This window comes from Helianthus annuus, chromosome 4 (assembly GCF_002127325.2).
Source record: "Helianthus annuus cultivar XRQ/B chromosome 4, HanXRQr2.0-SUNRISE, whole genome shotgun sequence".
Taxonomy (NCBI): Eukaryota; Viridiplantae; Streptophyta; class Magnoliopsida; order Asterales; family Asteraceae; genus Helianthus; species Helianthus annuus.
In genome coordinates this window covers 136,097,857-136,100,898 of record NC_035436.2, presented here as the reverse complement: position 1 = coordinate 136,100,898, position 3,042 = coordinate 136,097,857, and the positions used below count along the sequence as shown (strand labels likewise).

Genomic DNA, 3,042 nt, shown 5'->3' with positions numbered 1-3,042 from the left:
TTAGGGAACAAGCAAGGGGAATAGAGGCACATTTCAGGCCAATCATTACTCAAAACCCTTCACCGGTGGTTATCCCTCACAACAACCAAGGGAGAACTTTTGAAGTAAGAACAAACTCGTTGCAAAGTTTACCGAAGTACAAAGGGTTAGCAACGGAGGAGCCGTATTTCCATTTAGAGGCCTTTGACTCAATTTGCAACACTTTTGGGAGTCAAGGTTTTTCGGCCAATGAAGTCAAGTTGGTCTTATTTCAGTTTTCTTTGGAGGATAAGGCAAAGAAGTGGTTCTACACTTTGCCTTCGGCATCTATTTACACTTGGGGGGAAATGCAACAAACTTTCTTAGACGAGTTCTATACCGCCCAAAAGACCAATGATGCTAGAAAGGGGTTGAGGAGCTTCCAACAACAACATGGTGAGATGTTCCATGAAGCGTTTGAACGATTCAATATGATGATAAAGAATTGCCCTCACCATGGAATCGAATTGTGGGAGTTAATGAATGCCTTTCATGAGGGGTTGAGTGCCGAAGACGCACGCGATTTGATGTCTATCACCGGTGGGACTTTTGGAACAAACTATGAGAATGAAGATTGGGAGTTCTTGGAAAGCATGGCAATTACGTCAAAGAGGAAAGCTCAAGCTTCAAGAAGAGCCCGACCGACCACTACCTGACCGCAAGTGCACGCCATAGATGATGGTAATGTTCAAACCACTAACCAAATATATGATGTTTGTGCTTTGTGTAATGAAATAGGTCATGCGGCTGAAAATTGCCAAGGGATGTTGGACGGGCAATACGAGGAAGTCCATGCGGTTCAAGGTCAAGGTCAAGGAGGAGGTGGTAGGAACTACAACAACATGAATTCTAATACCTACCACCCCGGATTGAGGAATCATCCGAACTTTAGATATGGGAACCCTTCAAATCAAGCAAACCCAAATTTTCAAGGTAGCCAAGGTAATTTTGGTTCACGGCCATCTTACAATAACCAAGGTGGGTACCGAGGCGGAAATAACCAAGGTTATCAAAAGCAATACCAAACGGGTCAAGAACAAGGGGGGCCTTCGGGTGGAAACGAGGTGATGGAGATGCTAAAGAGCATGCAAATGGAGATGCAAAAACGGAACCAACTTGACGAAGTGCGAATGCAAAAAGATGAGGTTCGTGATAAAAGCATCCAATCACTAACAACCCAAATGGGTCAATTAGCAACCGATGTGGCGGAATTGAAGAAAGGAAAGGGTCAACTTCCAAGCGACACTAAGGTAAACCCTTCACATGGTTCGTCACGAGGTAATGTTAATATTAATCATGTTAGTGTTTTAAGAAGTGGGAAAGAATTTAAAGCCAATTTGTCATCCGAATTGGTTGAGGGGGTGGTTGAGGATATCACGGGAATTGAAAGTGATGATGAACTTTCACCGGTTAAACCAAAAGAAACAATTGTTAAAAAACCGGGTTTGGGTGAAAGTGAAAAGAATGAAAAAGTTGAGGGTGAACCGAGTCAAGTTCCATTTCCATCGGCCCTACTTGACCCGGGAAAGAAAAATTTTATTGTGTCGAGAGGTCCTCAAAAAGAGGAGATGTGGGATATGTTCAAACAAGTAAAAATAAATCTCCCACTCCTCGATGCAATAAAACAAGTCCCCGCTTATGCAAAATTCTTAAAAGAATTATGTACACAAAAAAGGCAAAACAAAAAGAAAGTGCCTAAGCGGGTGGATTTGACCGGGAAAGTATGCGCGGTGTTGAATGGAGAGCTTCCTCCTAAGCTCCAAGATCCGGGTACGCCATTGATTAATGTACAAGTTGGTAATTTTCAAATGGCTAAGGCGTTGCTAGATCTTGGAGCCGGAGTTAGCATTTTACCGGGGAGCTTATACGACCAATATGACTTTGGTCCATTAGCAAGGGTGGAGACGACGGTTGTTTTGGCCGATTTGTCTCATAAGTTGCCTCGGGGTATGGTTCAAAATGTTATTGTGAAAATTGATGAGTTTTATTACCCGGTGGACTTCTTAGTCTTGGATTACTCATCGGCGGACCCTAAGCAACAACAAAATATAATTTTGGGTCGGCCATTTTTAAGCACCGCACATGCTATTATTGATTGTAGATTTGGTACAGTTGATATGGCGTTTGGAAATCGAAAAATGCGTTTGAATGTTTTTACTAACAATTCTAATGCTAACGGTGTTGATGAGTGTTTCATGGCAGACATAGTAGATGGATGCAACCCGCATGAGTATGAGGAGGATGGTTTGGATATTTGCCTGTGTGACTTTTCTGAACAGGTACATGCTTATGCACTACGGGTTGAAGAGGAAGCACAAGATGCTATGGCAATGAAAGAAGGTAGACCACCATGGACCCACCAATTCGAGGGTTTACCGGTGGAGATCGATTCGGGTACAAAACCATCATTGGAGGAACCACCAAAGTTGGAGCTCAAGGACTTGCCTAACCATTTGAAGTATGTATTCCTAGGGGATAATGACACTTTACCGGTCATTATTGCCTCTAATTTGGAGTTGGCACAAGAGCAAGCATTGATGGAGGTTATAAAAGCGAACAAGGGTGCTATTGGATGGACGATTGCCGACCTCAAAGGAATTAGTCCATCCATTGTCATGCATAAAATCATCACGACCGAAGATGCCAAACCGACACGAGAAGCTCAAAGGCGGTTGAACCCGAACCTAAGGGAGGTAGTTAAAAAGGAGGTAATTAAATGGTTGGATGCGGGAATCATCTATCCGATTTCGGATAGCGCTTGGGTGAGTCCCACCCAAGTTGTGCCTAAGAAGGCCGGAATTCAAGTAGTCAAGGATGAAAGTGGTGAACAAATTGCCACCCGACCGGTTACCGGGTGGCGGGTGTGTATTGACTACCGAAAATTGAATGCCGCCACTTCTAAGGACCATTTCCCGCTACCTTTCATTGACCAAATTATTGAAAAATTGTCGGGTCAAAAATATTATTGCTTCTTAGATGGGCATTCGGGTTATAATCAAATCGCCATACACCCGGATGACCAAC

The 3,042-nt window shown here is 43.4% G+C and overlaps 1 non-coding gene across 1 annotated transcript; it reads right to left on the bottom strand.

The window, feature by feature from the left end:
- Positions 1–375: 375 nt before the first annotated feature.
- Positions 376–481, bottom strand: LOC118491827. Its single transcript, XR_004892272.1, has one exon. It is a non-coding gene; the product is annotated as a small nucleolar RNA R71 (small nucleolar RNA).
- Positions 482–3,042: the final 2,561 nt, after the last annotated feature.